Source organism: Schistocerca cancellata, chromosome 9, assembly GCF_023864275.1.
Source record: "Schistocerca cancellata isolate TAMUIC-IGC-003103 chromosome 9, iqSchCanc2.1, whole genome shotgun sequence".
Taxonomy (NCBI): Eukaryota; Metazoa; Arthropoda; class Insecta; order Orthoptera; family Acrididae; genus Schistocerca; species Schistocerca cancellata.
Window position 1 is genome coordinate 77,206,910 of NC_064634.1, and position 21,481 is coordinate 77,228,390.

Here is a 21,481-nt window from a genome sequence, read left to right on the forward strand (position 1 = left end):
AATTTATGGTTGCAGTACCACACGCTGAACAACATGTCGGAAACTCATTTCTTTTTGAAGTTCGTTAGAATGTGGAAATTAAATTTCTGTAATTATTGCTGCGCCTCGTAATTACTAAGAACCTCAGAATACCACATGGGCTCTGGCTCCTAAGTATTATATTTCCAGTGGCTTCACAAAGGCAATCCTCTCTTCCTCTGCGTCCCTCCTCCCTCCCCACTCCCCAACCCCTCCACGGGCCAGTGCCTTCTCTTATAAAACAGCGCGCAAGGCTCGCCGACCCACGCGGTCCGTGCCGCGTTCTTTTTGCTAATTACCGCAGGAAAAAATTAATTCCCTTAATAGCGGAGATCACCTTTCTTGGGCACACACGAGCTTAAACAAATAGCGCCCCTCCGCAAGTCGCCGCGGTCGGCCGCGGGAGGAGTCCCGAGCCGCTGGGGGGAGTCCCCGGCGGCCACCCTGCTGTCGATAGCTTCCCCGGGCACCGCCGTTGCCTCTCCGGATAAAGAGGTATCTTCCGCTCTCACTTGTTACATTACACGTCTGCATGCTCTTGTGGCGGTTGCCACTTACGGAAGAATCTTCTGAGTAGTCAGGCCACGTAGTATTACCCTTCAAACGACTTCACTGTTCCATGCTTCGACCACTCTGCTGAGGTCTCCCTTATGTTCCCACAAGTATCCCTGAATGGGTGGACACCAGTCGAGTCCTGAAGAAGAACCCAGCACAGAGATCGGAACGTCGACCGTTGAAGACATTTGAAGAGGCTTATTACGTGGCCCTACAACTCAAAGTACACTACTGGCCATTAAAATTGCTGCACCACGAAGATGACGTGCTACAGACGCGAAATTTAACCGACAAGAAAAAGATGCTGTGAGATGCAAATGATTAGCTTTTCAGAGCATTCACACAAGTTTGACGCCGGTGGCGACACCTTCAACGTTCTGACATGAGGAAAGTTTCCAACCGATTTCTCATACACAAACAGCAGTTGACAGGCGTTGCCTGGTGAAACGTTGTTGTGATGCCTTGTGTAAGAAGGAGAAATGCGTTCAACCACGTTTCCGACTTTCATAAAGGTCGCACTGTAGCCTATCGCGATTGCGGTTTACTGTATCACGACATTGCTGCTTGCGTTGGTCGAGATCCAATGACTGTTAGCAGAATATCGAATCGGTGGGTTCAGGAGGGTAGTACGGAACGCCGTGCTGGATCACAACGGCCACGTATCACTAGCAGTAGAGATGACAGGCATTTTATCCCCGTGGCTGTAACGGATCGTGCAGCCACGTCTCGATCCCTCAGTCAACAGATGGGGACGTTTGCAAGACAACAACCATCTGCACGAACAGTTCGACGACGTTTGCAGCAGCATGGACTATCAACTCGGAGACCGTGGCTGCGGTTACTCTTCACGCTGCATCACAGACAGGAGCGCCTGCGATGGTGTATTCAACGACGAACCTGGGTGCACGAATGGCAAAACGTCATTTTTTCGGATGAATCCAGGTTCTGTTTACAGCTTCGTGATGGTCGTATCCGTGTTTGCCGTCATCGCGGTGAACGCATATTGGAAGCGTGTATTCGTCATCGCCATACTGGCGTATCACCCGGCGTGATGGAATGGGGTGCCACTGGTTACACGTCTAAGTCACATCTTGTTCGCATTGACTGCACTTTGAACAGTGGAAGTTACATTTCAGATGTGTTACGACCCGTGGCTCTACCCTTCATTCGATCCCTGCGAAATCCTACATTTCAACAGGAAAATGCACGACCGCATGTTGCAGGTCCTGTACGGGCCTTTCTGGATACAGAAAATGTTCGACTGCTGCCCTGACCAACATGTTCTCCAGATCTCTCACCAATTGAAAACACCTGGTCAATGGTGGCCGAGCAACTGGCTCTTAACAATACCCCAGTCACTACTCTTGATGAACTGTGGTATCGTGTTGAAGCTGCATGTGCAGCTGTACCTGCACACGCCATCCAAGCTCCGTTTGACTCAATGGCCAGGCGTATCAAGGCCATTATTACGGCCAGAGGTGGTTGTTTTGGGTACTGATTTCTCAGGATCTATGCATCCAAATTGCGTGAAAATGGTATCACATGTCAGTTCTAGTATAATATATTTGTCCAATGAATACCCGTTTATCATCTGCATTTCTTCTTGGTGTAGCAATTTTAATGGCCAGTAGTGTATTTTACCGTAAGTTGTTACTATCTTTCTGAGGTCGGTCTGTTGCAGACTTTGGTGACGTTTAATGCTCGCGTATTGCGACAGATGAATATAGCACAATATTAACAGCAGCAGAAAATGATGTAACGGCAGTGGGATTCGTTATGAATACGGAGGTGGGACAGAGAGTGATAAGGTTGTTCTCATCAGAATCGACAGCAAACCAATACCGACAACAATAATTCGGGTACACATGGCGACGTCGCAAACTGAAGATAGAGAAAGTATATGAGTATATTGAACGGGTATTTTAGTACGTAAAGAGAGATGAAAGTCTAATAGTCATGGGATATTGAAATGTCGTTGTAGAGGATGGGGTAGAAGAAAGGTTTACGGGAGAATATGGGCTTGGTAGCAGTAATGAAGAGGAGGAAGACTGAATTCTGCAATAAATTTCAACTAGTAATAACGAATATCCTGTTCAAGAGCCACAAGAGGAGGAGGTATACTTGCAAGTGGCCGGGAGGTACAGGAAATTTTCAGTTGCATTACATCATTGTTAGAGATTCAGGCTTGAGATAATGGACTGTAAGGCGTAGCCTAGAGCAGATATAGACTCAGGCTATAATTTAGTAACAATGAAGATTAGGCTGGAGTTTAAGACAGTAATCAGGAAGAAGCAACGTGCAAAGAAGTCGAATACGAAAATACTGAGGACGAAATATGCTTGACGTTCTCTGAAGCTATAGATACTGCAATAATGAATAGCACAGTAGACATTTCAGTTGAAGTGGAATGGACACCTCTAAAAAGGGCAATCATCGAATTTGAAAAAAAAAATTTATAGATGCAAGCAGGAGTACTGCGAGGTACCCATAGGTAACAGATGAAATACTTCAACTGATCGACGAATGCGGGAAATACAATAACGTTTCGGAAAATTTAGGAATACACAAATACAACCCACTTGGGAATGAAATAAACAGGACGTGCAGGGAAGCTAAGGCCAAACGATTGAATAAAAAATGTGGAGAAATAGAAAAGGATGCGTTTGTCGGAATGATTGGCTCAGCGTACACCAAAGACAAAACAAGCTTCCGTGGATTAAAAACAACTGCGGTAACATTAAGAATGTAACTGGTGTGCCACTGTTAAATGCAGAGTGGGTAGATGGGAAGAGTATATTGAAGGCCAGTAGCCGGCCGAAGTGGCCGACCGGTTCTAGGCGTTACAGTCTGTAACCGCGCGACCGCTACGGTCGCAGGTTCGAATCCTGCTTCGTGCATGGATGTGTGTGATGTCCTTAGGTTAGTTAGGTTTAAGTAGTTCTAAGTTCTAGGGGACTGATGACCTCAGAAGTTAAGTCCTATAGTGTTCAGAGCCATTTGAACCATTTTTGAAGGTCGGTAAGAGGGGGACGACTTGTCTGATGACGCGAGAGAAGAAGAAACAGAAGTGGACAGGGAAGAGTCAGGCTCTAGTATTAGAATAAGAGTTTATAAGAGCTTCAGGAGACTTACGATTGAATATGGCAGAAGGGATACATAACATTCAATCAGAATTTCTAAAATCACTGGGAGAAGTGGGAACAAAATGACTGTTCATGTTGGTGTGCAGAATGTACGAGACTGGCGTTATACCATCAGACTTTCGGAAAAACATCATCAACACAGTTCCAAAGATTGCAAGAGCCAATAAGTGCGAGAATTATCGCACAATCACCATAACAGCTCATGCATCCAAGGTGCTTACAAGAGTAACGTACTGAATAATGGGAAAGGAAACTGAGGATCTGTTAGATGACGATTAGTCTGGCCTTAGGAAACCTAAAGGCACCAGAGAGGCAGTGCTGACGCTATGGTTGGTAATGGAGGCAAGAGTGAAAACAAAATCGAGACACGTTATTAAGTTTTGTAGACCTGCGAAAAGCCTCCGACACTGTAAAATGCTGCAAGATGTTCGAAATTTAGGTAAAAATAGGGGTAAGCTATGGGGAAAGACAGGTAATACACAATATGTACGAGAACCAGGAGGGGACCATAAAAGTGACGGCCAAGAACGAAGTGGTCGAATTAAAAAGGGTGTAAGACAGGGATATATGCTTTCGCCCCTAATTTTCAGTCTACGCAATGAAGAAAGTTGGATTAAAAACACGATGAAAACACATCTATGATAAGATACGCTTAAGCCATTACTAAACTCAGCGAAAGTGAAGAAGAATTACAGGAAATATTGGATAGTATGACCAGTCTAACGAATACAGAAGATTCACTGAGAGTAAATCGAAGACAAAATGTAATGAGACATAGCGTAAATGAGAATAGCGAAAAACCTAACATCAGAAATGGCGATCGCGAAATAGATGAAGTGAAGGAATTCTGCTAACCCACGACGGGCGGAGCAAGGAGAACATAAAGAACAGATTAGAACTGGAAAGAAGGGCATTCGTAATCAAGAGAAGTTCTCTAGTATCATACATAGGCATTAATTTGTGGAAGAAATTTCTGAGAATGTACGTATGAAGCACAATATTTTATGGTAGGGGGAATTGTGGGGAAGCGTGAACAGAAGATAGTCGAAGCATTTGGAATGTGGTGTCACAGAAGAATGTTGAAAATTAGGTGGACCAATAAAGTAAGGAATGAGGAGGTTCTCTGAAGAATTGCTGAGGAAAGGAATCTATGGAAAAACACTGAGAAGAAGAAGTAACGGGACAATAGGACATCTGTTAAGACCTCAAAGAATAACTACCATGGTACAAGAGGGAACTGTAGAGAGTAAAAACTGTAGGGTGTGGCAGAGACCAAAATGCAGGCGGTAGATGCCCAGGTAGACGCCTTTTTTTTAAGTTCCTATGGGACCAAACTGCTGAAAACAGCGGTCTCTAGGCTTACACACTTCTTAATCTAACTCAAACTTACGCTAAGGGCAATACACACACACACACACATGCCCGAGGGAGGACTCGTACCTCCGTCGGGGGAAGCCACGCGAACCGTATTCAGTTCGGCGCTGTCGCATGGTATACAAAATAAGAGCGTACACGGAATAGCAGACCAGCGGTGTCACTGGACTGAAGAGATTCTTGCAAACAGAACAAAGAACGTCATTTTGAACTTGGAAAAGTCTTCAGACGTAAAACTAACTTTTGGCGCACGCCAAGGGAATGTGTAGGACCATTACTTTTCGCAGTAGATATATAAATGAATTAGCAGATGAATTCGGACATTACATGAGGCTTTTCGCAAATGATGCTGTTGTATACAGGTAAGCAACGCTAGAAAATTCTAGCGAAATGTAGGATGACTTGCACAGGATCGATGCTTGGTGCGACGAGCTACGATTGACCCTCAACATAAATAAATGTAACGCATTAGGAAAAAATCGACAGAAAGACCCTTTATTGTATGATTGCACGCACGATTGCAGAACAATCACTGGAAGGAGTTGCTCTCACGAAATACCTAGTAGTATGCGTACGGACCGTTTTGAAGTGGAACGATCACAGACGAGGCAGATGACAGATTGAAATACATTGGCAGAATCCTCAGGAAATGTAGTCTGTGAACGAAGGATAAAACTTACAAAACAACCGTTCGACCAATATTGATCGACAGTCTGCGGTCAATATCAGACAGAATTCATACACGAGACAGAGAAGATCGAAATCAGAACAACACGTTTTGTTATAGGCTCATTCAGTAAGCGCGAAAGAGTCACGGAAATGCTCCGCCACTGCAGTGAGAAACGCTGCAAAAGAAGCGTTTGGCATCGCCGTGTGATTTACTGTTGAAGTTCCGATTGCGTGTGTGTCTGTTGCTTGCTCCTAGGTATGTCTCGCGAAAGGAGGATAAAGATAAAACTAGAGAAATTTGAGCCTACACGGAAGCTTATTGGCAATGGTCTTTCCTTCGAACCGTTCGCCACTGGAAGAGGGAAGTGATACAGGTACACAAAGAGCCCTCCGCAACACACCGTAAGGTGGCTTGCGGAGTAGTGACGTAGATGTAGATGGACCTTACCCCTCCGTAGCCCAGTGATGGTTATCGTCGCCTGAAGCGCATGAGTTCGATTCCCTGTACCTCCTGAGATTTCTTTTCTGGAGTAGGGAAGTCTAGGGGCTGCACCTCTTTAATGGAATTTTTCGTCGGTGTGTCTGTGGTCGTGCGACAGCAGAGATACCAAAGCGGCGCACGACTTGACTGATCGGCAGACGCGCCACTGGAAAAGGTAGCATTCAGTTACACTCAAGGAGTGATAGCCGCCGCACTGAAATCGCACCATCAGAGTGATATTGATTAACAATGGAAAATGGCAAACCATGAATGGTTAGAGGACAAATGATAACCTGTTGACTCATGCATGGCAGTGGAAAATATAGTCGCCGTCTATAGTAAAAGTAGAGAAACGGTTCAAGAAAACAGAAGCAGCTGTGGAAATGCCAAGAACTCAGATATTAGGCCAGCACCAAGCAAAAAGCGGAACGATGAAACGCGGAAGGAATATGTGGAAATATTTTTATTGGTGACTGAGGACAGTGTACAGAGTAACGTTACGTCAGTATTTACTTCATTTGCAGACTAATAATTACAGTTCTTGAGAGTAGTATGTTTTTAGATTGTATTGTAACTCACAGAAACGAAACGGAGATTAAGGCAAGGATCGCAGTGTCAAATAGATCAGATTTTGGCTTATGGGACGTGCTCCGCAGTGGAGCAGTTTCGAAAAGTTTTAAAATCAGATATACCAAGGTTTAATTCTCCTGGTAGCTCCATATGGCCCAGAAGCATTTACATCAAGGACGAGATGAACAAAAATGCTGGTCTTCGAGAGAAAGATATTACGGAAAACATTTGGCCTCAACAGCGGCAACCAAGTCACAGGAATGAAGGATATTAGAAAATCAGGAACTGCAGACCTACAGTAGAAAGCTGATATTGTCCGAAGAATGAAGAAAAGAAGACTGATGTGGGCTGGACGCCTAATTAGGATAGAAGAGGGCTAATATCCTCAGGATATGTGGAAGGCAGAAGGGGACGAGGAAGGCCACGGACAAAATGGGAGTATGATATCAATAGAGGTATGGAGGCGATGGGAATGAAGAAAAGAGAATGGACCACGAAAGCCAGAAACAGAAATGATTGGTGGAGGAACGTAGAGAACGGATATGGTCCTCCAGGTCAAAGTAAAAATTAAGAAGTACCTCTACATCTACATCTACATCCATACTCCGCAAGCCACCTGACGGTGTGTGGCGGAGGCTACCCTGAGTACCTCTATCGGTTCTCCCTTCTATTCCAGTTTGGTATTGTTCGTGGAAAGAAGGATTGTCTGTATGCTTCTGTGTGGGCTCTAATCTCTCTGATTTTATCCTCATGGTCTCTTCGCGAGATATACGTAGGAGGGAGCAATATACTGCTGGACTCTTCGGTGAAGGTATGTTCTCGAAACTTTAACAAAAGCCCGTACCGAGCTACTGAGCGTCTCTCCTGTAGAGTCTTCCACTAGAGCTTATCTATCATCTCCGCGACGCTTTCGCGATTACTAAATGATCTTGTAACGAAGCGCGCTGCTCTCCGTTGGATCTTCTCTATCTCTTCTATCAACCCTACCTCGTACGGATCCCACACCGCTGAGCAGTATTCAAGCAGTGGGCGAACGAGTGTACTGTAACCTACTTCCTTTGTTTTCGGATTGCATTTCCTTAGGATTCTTCCAATGAATCTCAGTCTGGCATCTACTTTACCGACGATCAACACTATATGATCATTCCATTTTAAATCACTCCTAATGCGTACTCCCAGATAATTTATGGAATTAACTGCTTCCAGTTGCTGACCTGCTATTTTGTAGCTAAATGATAAGGGATCTATCTTTCTGTGTATTCGCAGCACATTACACTTGTCTACATTGAGATTCAATTGCCATTCCCTGCACCATGCGTCAATTTGCTGCAGATCCTCATGCATTTCAGTACAATTTTCCATTGTTACAACCTCTCGATACACCACAGCATCATCTGCAAAAAGCCTCAGTGAACTTCCGATGTCATCCACCATGTCATTTATGTATATTGTGAACAGCAACGGTCCCATGACACTCCCCTGTGGCACACCTGAAATCACAGTTACTTCGGAAGACTTCACTCCATTGAGAATGACATGCTGCGTTCTGTTATCTAGGAACTCCTCAATCCAATCACACAATAGGTCTGATAGTCCATATGCTGTTACTTTGTTCATTACACGACTGTGGGGAACTGTATCGAACCTCCAAGGACATGTGGCAAGATCAAGGTATGTTTTTTGCTGAATAGCAGGTCGGGTGTTGAAGTGTGGACACTTGGACGCAAAACGCTAAGTCTGTACTGACAGACTTAGTCCACGTAGTGGTGCCGTTACGACCGTGCAGAAAATTTTGTGATGTTTTTGAGGGAAGACTATTAGATGTAGTGAAAAAGCTACTGACACAGAGAAGTGGTACGTCTTAATATACTAATGATCACAATATCTGCACTTACATTCCTAATATCCTGTATAGAAGTTTTACAGGAAGGGGAGGAAGAGGTAGACGAAGATAAGAACCGAGATGTTTTGCGAAAATATCTGACAGACCAATCAAAGATCGACGTCGTAAAAAGGCATCCTGATTGCGGTTACATGAGTCGAATGATATGAATGGAAAACAGCAGTTAAGAAGGGCGCAGGACAGGATAGCATTTTATCCCCAATGTTGTTTAATCTGCACAGTGTGCAAGCTGTAAAGAAAACCAAGGACAAGTCTCGAAAGAGAATTAAGGTTCACGTAGACGAATTAAAATCGTTAAATTTTTCTGTTGACATTGTAATTATAATAGAGGCAAGAATGGACCTGGCAAATCACTTAAAAGAAACAGTTAGTGAACTGAAAAGGCGTTGAATGAATGAATGTCAAGAACAGTAAAACGCGGGTAACGAAATGTAAGTTGTTGATGAGTTTTGCTATGTGAGCAGGAAAATAGCTTGTTACAGCCGAAGGAGATAAGATGTAATCTGCAGACTGATTCTCATCGCCCTGTACAAGTTGATCGTGAAAATTGCCAGTTCAATCGTGTCAAAACTACGCCTGAACGGTGAACAGTAGTACGAAAATAACGGGCTGACACATGAAATAAATTATACTCAGAAGTGTGCCCACGCAGGAAAATCAGCAGCTGCTAGTGCCTGCACAACCTGCTGGTTGGCATGCGTGCACAGCGTAAATTCACAAAAGAACAATATTAGCGACGCTGTTAAAAGAAAACACAGGTTGCTATGGACCAGTGTAAATGGTGTAACACTACTACCAGGCAGTCGTGGGCCTTCACAGGTGACGGGGCACTGAAGTGGTGTAACAGTGGGAGTCGGTAGTAACGAATCAGCGCAGTAACACGGTCGAAGTGGAAACGTGACAAGATGGGAAAAAAGAGCTACCATGTTTGCTCACGATCACGCGTTGAATCCACCTATCCTGTTAGTTGATGTATTATACACAGACTGTCCAACACGCCTAGAACTAATTATATGCCACTCTCAGCCATATAACACAGCATAAAACAGTGGTGACAGAAAGAAATTGCTGGGAAATGCGCCGTAGTGAGGTTGGTAAGTATGCCGGAAGTTCATTCGTGTAGAAGAAGGTGGGCATCGGTAGCTTTGCTGCAAACTGACCTAGTGACGCGTATACTTATGTGATGAGTCCATCTGTGTTGGAGGAAGTGGGTCTTCCTAGCGCTATTGAACACTCGTTTGTAGTGATGTAGCGAAGTACCTCACGAACCTATCATGTAGCAGGAAGTGGGCTCCAGTAGCCTTGATGGACATTAGGCAGTGATAACATTACAAATGTGACACCAGTGCTGTTGCTTAGCTCGAGCCATGCCTCAGCTGCTCTGCTGGACACTGGCTGTAGTGACATTGCTACATGCCGGCCGCGGTGGTCTCGCGGTTCTAGGCGCGCAGTCCGGAACCGTGCGACTGCTATGGTCGCAGGTTCGAATCCTGCCTCGGGCATGGATGTGTGTGATGTCCTTAGGTTAGTTAGGTTTAAGTAGTTCTAAGTTCTAGGGGACTGATGACCACAGCTGTTAAGTCCCATAGTGCTCAGAGCCATATTGCTACATTTGACACCAGTCCATTCGTGTAGGAGGAAGTGGGACTCCCTGGTTTTGATGATTTTTCTGGACAATGAACCTTAGAGATGTTGCTCACCAGCTCAGTCATGTAGCTTGAGGTGGGCCTCCATTGCGTTACTGGATACTGGTGCCTAACGTTTTGGCTAAGTATGTCACCAGACCAGTCACGCAGCAGGGGGTGAACCTGGCTAGTTTTGCTGGGTACTGGGCCACAATGATATTGCTACGTCACCAGCCCAGTCATGTACCTGAAGGTGAGTCTCAATAGTTTTTTCTGCACACTGGCCCCTAGTGACGTTGCTAGGTACGTGAGCAGTCCAATCGTATTGAAACCATCCCGTCTCCTCTATACCTCTTTTGTTAATGATAACCTTCCCTTTTACAATAAACTATGAAACGTTTCCTTAGGATTTCTTTCTCTTGCTTAATAATAACAAATGAAAACTTCCCTTTGAAATTTATTGTCTTTCTCAATCTTCGCATACAAATTTAATTGCTGCTTATTGAAAGTGATTTTCTGATTATCTCGACGAAACATATAATGTGTCGTCGTCGTGGCCCTCAGTCGTTATCTGCAACAACCCAAAACTTTTCCTTACCTTTTTTACTGTTATTGGATCCCCATCTGACTGCTACATCGAACTGCGACATGAATATACTTACTCTGTTTTACTATACTCTATTAGCTGCTGGTGGGCTTTCATAATAAGTGGCTGTATTTATTACCAAAGCTGACGTTATTCTTTAATAGCAAAGCTGACGTTATTCTTTAATTAATTTGACTGAAGTTACGTAATTCATAGTTAAACTTTTTCTTGACAACAATAAAATTTTGCAAGGTCTTACGTTGATGGTTTTTGGGATGGATTATAATTAGAAATGCAATATTGTTGGCAAAAGTTAATTCTATTCTGAATGAAATGATTTTACAAACTTTCAAATGGGACTTACTTTTTACAATAATCTTACGACTAGTCATGCGCAAACATACCTTCAGTAATCTTGAGTTTCTCAAAAAATTAATCCAGTAACAATAGTTCCTCTTATTATAATAGTTAGCTGATGTCTCTGTACATACATTTATAATCTCTTGTAAATCATAGCTAGTGGCTGGCAGGCACACTGCCTCTCGCTTCAGACCTGCTACCGACTCGCTTCACTTCTCGCTTACTACTGAGTCCTACGAACGCTAAAGTGGAGTCTCTCCTGTCAACAATGCTTTCTGGTGCAGACAATCCCTGCTACCATTAGAAAATGTATCAATGCACGGTCTTTCCCGATCTTTTCTTAAAATATATCCATACGCGGTCTCTCCCGCCCTTTTTAAAATTATATCAATTTCGGGTCTCTCTTGTCAACAATACTTTGGTGCAGACATTCCCTGCTACCACAATTATTTCCAACATGACAGATATTAATTGTTGTTGCTGTTGTTGTTGTCTTCAGTCCTGAGACTGGTTTGATGCAGCTCTCCATGTTACTCTATCCTGCGCCAGCTTCTTCATCTCCCAGTACTTACTGCAACCTACATCCTTCTGAATCTGCTTAGTGTATTCATGTCTTGGTCTCCCTCTACGATTTTTACCCTCCACGCTGCCCTCCAATGCTAAATTTGTGATCCCTCGATGCCTCACAACATGTCCTACCAACCGGCCCCTTCTTCTTGTCAAGTTGTGCCACAAACTCATCTCCAATTTTATTCAATACCTCCTCATTAGTTATCTGATCTACCCATCTAATCTTCAGCATTCTTCTGTAGCACCACATTTCGAAAGCTTCTATTCTCTTCTTGTCCAAACTATTTATCGTCCATGTTTCACTTCCGTACATGGCTACACTCCATACAAATACTATCAGAAACGACTTCCTGACACTTAAATCTATACTCGATGTTAACAAATTTCTCTTCTTCAGAAACGCTTCCCTTGCCATTGCCAGTCTACATTTTATATCCTCTCTACTTCGACCATCATAAGTTATTTTGCCCCCCAAATAGCAAAACTCCTTTACTACTTTAAGTTTCTCATTTCCTAATCTAATTGCCTCAGCATCACTCGACTTAATTCGACTACATTCCATTATCCTCGTTTTGCTTTTGTTGATGTTCATCTTGTATTCTGCTTTCAAGACACTGTCCATTCCGTTCATCTGCCCTTCCAAGTCCTTTGCTGTCTCTGACAGAATTACAATGTCATCTGCGAACCTCAAGTTTTTATTTCTTCTCCATGGACTTTAATACCTACTCTGAATTTTTCTTTTGTTTCCTTTACTGCTTGATCAATACACAGATTGAATAACATCGGGGACAGGCTACAACCCTGTCTCACTCCCTTCCCAACTGCTGCTTTCCTATCATGCCCCTCTACTCTCATAACTGCCATCTGGTTTCTGTACAAATTGTAAATAGCCTTTCGCTCCCTTTACTTTACCGCTGCCACCTTAAGAATTTGAAAGAGAGTATTCCAGTCCACATTGTCAAAAGCTTTTTCTAAGTCTACAAATGCTAGAAACGTAGGTTTGCCTTTCCTTAATCTAGTTTCTAAGATACGTCGTAGGGTCAGTATTGCCTCACGTGTTCCAATATTTCTACGGAATCCAAACTGATCTTCGCCGAGGTCGGCTTCTACCAGTTTTTCCATTCGTCTGTAAAGAATTCGCGTTAGTATTTTGCAGCTGTGACTTATTAGACTGATAGTTCGGTAATTTTCACATCTGTCAACACCTGCTTTCTTTGGGATTGGAATTATTATATTCTTCTTGAAGTCTGAGGATATTTCGCCTGTTTTAATTGGTCCAACTTAATCCTATTAATAAAATATAAACATCTTTCATAAATTGTTATTTGACAATAGACAATAGAAATATACGCGTCTTACAGTATAACAGGAGGTGGGGACCTAGGCATGCTGGACACTGAGAGATGCTGATGCTGCTAAGTTTGTGAGCAGTACAGTTGCGTAGCAGGTAGTGAGTCAATGTTGCCTTCTTGGACACTGGGTCATGGTGAAGTGGCTGAGTGTGGCACCGGTCGAGTCTTGTAGCAGGAAGGATACGTGATTTGAGGAGCCATTCCGCTGTCGTAGCTTCGAAACAGGGCGCCGCAGACGGCAGCTACCTGCTGAAGGAGAACGCATCCAGCTGTCCCCGTATCCACGCATCCGCCCGCCAGAGCACCCACCCGTCCATCCGCCCCCGGCGTCGCGCCGCCTCCCGTGCCGACGGTGGGTACTCGCCAGCCGCAGCGCTCTTCATTTCAATTAATTAACACGCGAGAAATGCATTTTTATGTTTCGTCGCCGGCGGCGCCGCGTGAAGGGGCCGGCAGCGTATTTGCGCTCGCGCGCCCCGCAAATGACGCTGTAAACCATAAGGATATATACTGTGCGGCGCGGCCGCGACAGCCCCGCGCGGCGTTCGCCATTCACTCGCGTCAACGCGCGCGCGGATGGCGTTAGGTGCGGACAGAGGCCCGGAAAAACAAAAAAGGAATTTCTGCCTACGGAAGGGGGGCAGCGAGGCTCGCGCGAGAGTACATTTAAAGTTAAATAAAGATTTGTATGACTCCCTTTTGTCAACGAGGATGAATGTGCGGGCAACGCACTTGGCGTCCATTGGGCGGCGGCCCTCACTCCGCGCAAGACACGGCCTCCGGCAGGCGGCGGTGGACGCCGTCGCATTTCGCTCGCGGACCCCCGCTAATGCGGATTGATACCGAATTTTTGTGCGGTTAATTTTTTTTCCCCCCGGTGCACTTCCCCTGTCTTTTGGCGCTCTGGCGGCGGGGCCGGAATAAAAAGCCTCGCGCGAGATGGCACGCGTTACTTGAGGTGTAATGTGTCGCACGCGTTCATCACAGCCTGATTACCCCTGCCTCCGCGCGAGTTCACCGCTGTTCGCGGCGCTCCGGCCAGGTTCCAGCTCTACGTTATTTCATCCATCCAGATCAGCGGGTGAATGGGAAAACCGTGTTTCTGAGACTAGTCGTTCACGCGCAGTAATATCTTGATCTATGGCACCTCGGTACTCGGTGTAAGGATCGGCTGCGGAAACTTTGCTACGAAAGCTATTGACAGACTTTCGTCGCTCATCACAGAAAATGGAACACGAAGAGGGCCAATTATTTAATGCCGTGGTCTCGTAAGTGACATAGCAGAAACATGGGTAGCGTGCGCTCACACTCACGGATGGTCTGTGTCCATAAAGCCGTCGGCACATGGACCGTGCTGTCGAACGTTAACGTTGTTCGTGCCCAGTTCAACGTGCTGCTGAACGCTCAGGAACGATGCGACTTGTGCATACTGTACGTGGGCCCCAACGTGGTATGCGCGATCGCAACGCACTCCAGCGGCAGTTGCGGGATGTTTCTAGTTCGTAAGTCACGCTGTTTACTCATCGGGCGCGAGTAAAATTAAAAAATGGTTCAAATGGCTCTGAGCACTTTGGGACTTAACATCTTAGTTCATCAGTCCCCTAGAACTTACAACTACTTAAACCTAACTAACCTAAGGGCATCACACACATCCATGCCCCAGGCAGGATTCGAACCTGCGACCGTAGCAGTCGCGCGGCTCCGGACTGAGCGCCTAGAACCGCGAGACTACAGCGGCCGGCCGCGCGTAAAATTCCCACGTTAGCTGTATTAAAACGCACATTTCCTCCATCGTCCACGAAAAGGGAAGTACCATGTCCAATCAATAAGAACACAGGCTTATAAAAGTTCCATTACAAACAGTGTGGTACAAATTTGGAGTACTTCTCCTCATAAGATAAACATTATTTCATCATTCCCACGTTTTAGTAAAACCGCAAGGTCAGTCTCACTCAATCACTGTTCCTTCACAGTAGCAGAATCTTTGCAATATGAGAATTACGAAGCGTAAAAGAAAAAGGAGCAAAATATCTTCATACAAGTAGCGCAAACTGTCCTTTAGATTAAGCCAATCGAACAAAGTCACCCCACAAAAAAAGGTGAACTTATATTTACATAAGATCAAATATTATAATATATACTTACATTAAACTAATAATAAAGTCTCAGAACCTAATAAAAACGCGAATGTTAGGAAATGAAATTCAGGAGTGTCAGGACGCGAAATTCCGCCCCCTACTACCAAGTCAATACAACACAGTGAGGCTACCGATTACGCTAAACAAACAACGCACCTATCACCACTAATCAAAGTGTGTTACCCGTTGCAGAAAGCCTTATCGTAGATATGTTACTAATTGAAATTTAATTATAACAAATTGTACCAAGAACAATGCGTTTTGGTGGGTCTTCCGTGTGTCGCTGTCTTCAAATAGCCTATTCTCATAATACGCAAGTTACAATAATTCTTTTGCCACGAATATGATGTTTCTCGTTATTTTATTGGAACGAGTCACACGGTTAACAACGGGTTTTCCAGTGATTCCTGTGGTGCCCAGAAACGGCATATACAGGGTGTTACAAAAAGGTACGGCCAAACTTTCAGGAAACATTCCTCACACACAAATAAAGAAAATATGTTATGTGGACATGTGTCCGGAAACGCTTACTTTCCATGTTAGAGCTCATTTTGTTACTTCTCTTCAAATCGCATTAATCGTGGAATGGAAACACACAGCAACAGAACGTACCAGCGTGACTTCAAACACTTTGTTACAGGAAATGTTCAAAATGTCCTGCGTTAGCGGGGATACATGCATCCACACTCCGTCGCATGGAATCCCTGACGCGCTGATGCAGCCCTGGAGAATGGCGTATTGTATCACAGCCGTCCACAATACGAGCACGAAGAGTCTCTACATTTGGTACAGGGGTTGCGTAGACAAGAGCTTTCAAATGTCACCATAAATGAAAGTCAAGAGGGTTGAGGTCAGGAGAGCGTGGATGCCATGGAATTGGTCCGCCTCTACCAATCCATCGGTCACCGAATCTGTAGTTGAGAAGGGTACGAACACTTCGACTGAAATGTGCAGGAGTTCCATCGTGCATGAACCACATGTTGTGTCGTACTTGTAAAGGCACATGTTCTAGCAGCACAGGTAGAGTATCCCGTATGAAATAATGATAACGTGCTCCATTGAGCGTAGGTGGAAGAACATGGGCCCAATCAAGACATCACCAACAATGCCTGCCCAAACGTTCACAGAAAATCTGTGTTGATGACGTGATTGCACAATTGCGTCCGGATTCTCGTCAGCCCACACATGTTGATTGTGAAAATTTACAATTTGATCACGTTGGAATGAAGCCTCATCCGTAAAGAGGACATTTGCACTGAAATGAGGATTGACACATTGTTGGATGAACCATTCGCAGGCAGAAGTGTACCCGTGGAGGCCAATCAGCTGCTGATAGTGCCTGCACACGCTGTACATGGAACGGAAGCAACTGGTTCTCCCGTAGCACTCTCCATACAGTGACGTGGTCAACGTTGCCTTGTACAGCAGGAACTTCTCTGCCGCTGACATTAGGGTTAGCGTCAACTGCACGAAGAATTGCCTCGTCCATTGGAGGTGTCCTCGTCGTTCTAGGTCTTCCCCAGTGGCGAGTCATAGGCTGGAATGTTCCGTGCTCCCTAAGACGCCGATCAATTGCTTCGAACGTCTTCCTGTCGGGACACCTTCGTTCTGGAAATCTGTCTCGATTCAAACGTACCGCGCCACGGCTATTGCCCCGTGCTAACCCATACATCAAATGGGCATCTGCCAGCTCTGCATTTGTAAACATTGCACTGATTGCAAAACCACGTTAGTGATGAATACTAACCTGTTGATGCTACGTACTGATGTGCTTGATGCTAGTACTGCAGAGCAATGAGTCGCATGTCAACACAAGCACCGAACTCGCGGTAGCGTTCTCGCTTCCCGAGCACGGGGTCCCGGGTTCGATTCCCGGCGGGGTCAGGGATTTTCACCTGCCTCGAGATGACTGGGTGTTTGTGTTGTCCTCATCACTTCATCATCATCCAGGAAAGTGGCGAAATTGGACTGAGCAACGGTTGGGAAATTGTACGGGCGCTGGTAACCACGCAGTTGAGCGCCCCACAAACCAAACATCATCATCTCCACAAGCACCGAAGTCAACATTACCTTCCTTCAATTGGTCCAGCTGGCGGTGAATCGAGTAAGTACAGTACATACTGATGAAACTAAAATGAGCTCTAACATGGAAATTAAGCGTTTTCGGACACATGTCCACATAACATCTTTTCTTTATTTGGGTGTGAGGAATGTTTCCTGAAAGTTTGGCCGTACCTTTTTGTAACACCCTGTATACATATAGGCTTGAAATGAATGCCAATATGGCGCCTCACAACTCTGTACTGAAGGAAGTAGGTGGTGTTGTGCCATCTCATTGGTCAACGTTGAGACGCACGCTCAGAATATCTAACATTCCAGATATTGCTCTGCACATGCGGAAAGACTCCCGAACGTGCTGTTCCACGCTATGACGTCAGAAACTCGGCACGCTCAACGTTCGGATGCACGGTCCGAGTGCCGACGGCTTAACGTCTACGTACCAGATCCGCCGCGACACGCTCAGACACGTGCTGCTGTTCGCCCACACCAGAATTAATTAAATGTCTACCGGATTGGGGAAGGGCACACTCTGAAATCACACATAAGGAGGTCTTGTGAAATTGCACATCTATTGAGTCAAGAAAAAACACACGAGAAAGGGGGGGGGGGCATATTCACAGTCTATAGTCATATGATAGTTAAAATGAATCGTTGTCGGTTCCTAATGACGGTGTACAAACAGTATTTATTACTGACACAATGGAAAATACCCTCTGCTTTGCACTTTTTAGTAGTTTGCACAGCATTAATGTAGATGTACATGTAGTGTCGTTTTCATTGCATTGCCAAAACAGTATTTCTTTTCGTATATTTTCTCATGCACAGGAAGAAAGACATTGATTCTCATCCGCCAAAATTTTAACATATCCTGCATCTGACACACCGTCCGTCCAAAATGTTCCAAGACTGAGTCAGCACAGGAATTACAGTGGCAACTTGAATTAACAACTGTAAATAACAGATGTGCCGTCGACCAGTCAGGCAGAGTGAAATAGTGGACGTGCGGCCGTAGTAGGTTGGTTGGTTTGGGGAAGGAGACCAGACAGCGTGGTCATCGGTCTCATCGGATTAAGGAAGGATTGGGAAGGAAGTCGGCCGTGACCTTTCAGAGGAACCATCCCGGCATTTGCCTGTAGTAATTTAGGGAAATCACGGAAAACCTAAATCAGGATGGCCGGACGCGGGATTGAACCGTCGTCCTCCCGAATGCGAGTCCAGTGTCTAACCACTGCGCCACCCCGCTCGGTGCGGCCGTAGTATATCAACGTTGTGTCAAAAATCGCAGCGGAGCAACATCTGTAAATTAAGTGTTCAAGATATTCTTCAGAATGTTTCGAAGAAGAGAAAAGTGTGTGAAAAGTTCTTCCCACGCACCCTGACTTCCGAAAAAAAAAAGTCACGCTGCGTCGATATCTGCCGCGACTTTAATGAAGCATACAGTGCAGGAAATTCTGTTGCGGGAAACATCATCACGGGCGACGAGACTTGGTGTTATCAATACGAAACTACGACAAAGCGACAAAGTGCAGATATTCACATGTCAACGCTTTGACGAAATAACTGACGTTCAGACTAACTGAAGCGAGAGCTAAACAAAATCTCAAAGAAGGACTTCTGACATTTGCACAAGGTTTTATGAATGTTCTAAGCGTTGAAAGCGAGTAGGAAGGGGGTGGGGGAGGGGGGGTAGGGACTGTGTTGGACAACTGAAGCATTAAAACCACCAGCATAAATTTTCACTACTTTTTGTTAATCGAGTCTCGAAACGTAATCAATCATTTTCATTCTGGTATTCACAGCTCACAATAACCGCGTAACACACTGTTGCAGTCCATGAGGACACAGATGACAGTAATCTTCACGACACGATAACAAAAGGAATATTCAGCCAGCCACTAGTGAATAAGATACATTTCGTCTTACATCGAAACTTCACACGAAGGTTCTGCAATGCCATGTGGGGCAAGACCGGAATCAACAGTGCCAGACAAAGGAATTCATCAAAACCTGCAAGCAGACAACGTTTTCAGATGTGATCGAAAATCATACGTAATATACCATCACTGATACTTTTCTTTTTTCCAATAAAGCTAAACACATTAGGTGACAAAAATACGCGTTCTCTTGTAGTTGCAAACGTGGATTTAATATACCTTCATTAACTGACAGTTTTGATTATGAGAATTTGTTACACCAGTAAAAAAAGTTCGATTAAGAACTATTATGTTCAATTACACATACATTAGACAAACATGTCTGGGAAAGAAAATGAATCAAATGTCGTGAAAACGCCGGCCGCTGTGGCCGAGCGGTTCTAGGCGCTTCAGTCTGGAACCGCGCTGCTGCTACGGTCGCAGGTTCGAATCCTGCCTCGGGCATGGATGCGTGTGATGTCCTTAAGTTAGTTAGGTTTAAGTAGTTTTGAGTTCTAGGGAACTGATGACCTCAACTGTTACGTCCCACAGTGCTCACAAGGGAACTTCCCCATCGCACCCCCCTCAGATTTAGTTATAAGTTGGCATAGTGGATAGGCCTTGAAAAACTGAACACAGATCAATCGAGAAAACAGGACGAAGTTGTGTGGAACTATGAAAAAAATTAGTAAAATATACAAACTGAGTAGTCCATGCGAAGATAGGCAACATCTTGGACAGTGGGAGTCAAATAGCGCCGTGGTCCCGTGGTTAGCAAGAGCAGCTACGGAACGAGAGGTCCTAGGTTCACGTCTTCCCTCGAGTGAAAATTTTATTTTTTTATTTTCAGTTTATGTGAAAAACTCTTATGTTTTCATCACTTTTTTGGGAGTGTTATCACATCCACAAGAAAACCTAAATCGGACAAGGAAGAAGAATCCTTTTACCCATTCGCTAAGTGTACAAGTTAGGTGGGTCGACAACATATTCCTGTCATGTGACGCACATGCCGTCACCAGTGTCGTATAGAATATATGAGACGTGTTTTCCTGTGGAGGAATCGGTTGACCTATGACCTTGCGCTCAAATGTTTTCGGTTCCCATTGGAGAGGCACGTCCTTTCGTCTACTAATCGCACGGTTTTGCGGTGCGGTCGCAAAACACAGACACTAAACTTATTGCAGTGAACAGAGACGTCAATGAACGAACGGACAGATCAAAACTTTTCGGTCGAGGGAAGACTTGAACCAAGGACTTCTTATTCCGCAGCTACCCACGCTAACCACGGGACCACGACGCTCCTGAGGTCACATTCTCCTTGATATTGCCTATGTTGTGCATGGACTACTCAGTTTGTATATTTTACTAATTTTTTTTCATAGTTCCACACAACTTCTTCCTGTTTTCTCGATTGATCTGTGTTCAGTTTTTCAAGGCCTATCCACTGTGCCAACTTATAACTAAATCTGAGGGGGGTGCAATGGGGAGGTTCCCTTGTCAGAGCCATTTGAACCATTTAATCTTCATGCAACTAGAAAGTGTCAAATTTGCCGTATCAACCAATTTTCATAACTAAACCATCTAAATGTGTCTTCTCAGCACTTCTTACGTCAAATCAATCACCAGCAAGTACAGATCTGATACATCACAACCTTTTAATGTTAACAGACGGACATCAACTGCAAATGTGAATAGAATTTTACGTTCATTTATTAGCAAAGTATTTTTAGTAACTGAAAATTACTTTCCACAGTAACTTCCAAGTTGTCTGCAAACTCCTCAGTGCATTATGTTACGTAAACATATTGTAGAAAATTATAATTTACATTCCTACTTCCCTGGCGTCGCTCGGGGGGTATATCAGCGTTTGTGACGATATACACTCCTGGAAATGGAAAAAAGAACACATTGACACCGGTGTGTCAGACCCACCATACTTGCTCCGGACACTGCGAGAGGGCTGTACAAGCAATGATCACACGCACGGCACAGCGGACACACCAGGAACCGCGGTGTTGGCCGTCGAATGGCGCTAGCTGCGCAGCATTTGTGCACCGCCGCCGTCAGTGTCAGCCAGTTTGCCGTGGCATACGGAGGTCCATCCCAGTCTTTAACACTGGTAGCATGCCGCGACAGCGTGGACGTGAACCGTATGTGCAGTTG